Below are 1,026 nucleotides of genomic sequence, written 5' to 3' on the forward strand. Positions count from 1 at the left end.
ATATTCTAACACATAGGAAGCACATATTTCTTCTTATATCTTATATACTATGAGAGAAATTGAAGGTGGGTCAGGTCCTGGACCTCCACTGCAGGCTATGCTCCAGTTAAACAATACAGCCAGGTCCAGGATCCAAACGCACACCCTGACACATCTAAACTCTTATTTGACTTTTTGTCTGCTGGCTAGATACCAGCTCCACCCAGTGCATTGAAATGGCCCTTTCCCGGCTGTAGTGCCGATATAATATGTCAGTCACGCTTGGGCTCCCATATGTTTCTAACATCACATGCATTCCTGTCATCAGCATGGTTTTAAAGAGACCCTGTCATCTTGCCCATGCAGAGCTAAGTGACCGTGTTTCTGCAAAGGGCATCCCCCTTCTACTCCCCTTGCCTGTGCCCTGACGCCACTTCATCCTCCTTCACAGCCGGCAACACTAACTGGTGCTTTTGGGTATGGGAGAACAAGTGATCTGTTCCCCTGAAAGAGTACATGGACCTAGCAGCCAATCCCTGGGCCCCAGCATGATTTAAAGGAGATCTATGAGGTGAGTGATTTCCACTCATCCTCATAGTTAGAGCTGACCTGTGACAAAGAAGCTGTCACAGGTCAGCTCTATCGATCAGGAAGTGAGCAGAAACATGCAGCCAATCCACTCACTTCCCGATCGTCTACCTGCAGTGAGCAGTGACTGTCAGTCACCGCTCCCCGCAGGGATTCCCACCTCCCTTCTCCGATCCTCTATCACTGACTGGAGGAAAGAACAGGGGAGGGGTGGGCACAGCTGGCTTTGCCTCTAGATAGGCAGAGCCAGCTGTCACTCACGCAGCTGGGTGGGTGCAGACAGTATTGTTGGGATCCGTCCCAGATGCGGCGCTCTCAGTATACCGCGAGCTGTAGCTTGCGATATACTGAGCTTTGGGTCATGGGAGGACGCTAGTATATGTCCTCCCGTCACCCTAAAGAGAACTATGGGGGAAAACCCTTAACCCATATTTCTCTTAAGTGTTGGTTAGGACGGAG

Source organism: Nanorana parkeri, unplaced genomic scaffold, assembly GCF_000935625.1.
Source record: "Nanorana parkeri isolate BGI_ZX_2015 unplaced genomic scaffold, ASM93562v1 scaffold226, whole genome shotgun sequence".
Classification (NCBI taxonomy): Eukaryota; Metazoa; Chordata; class Amphibia; order Anura; family Dicroglossidae; genus Nanorana; species Nanorana parkeri.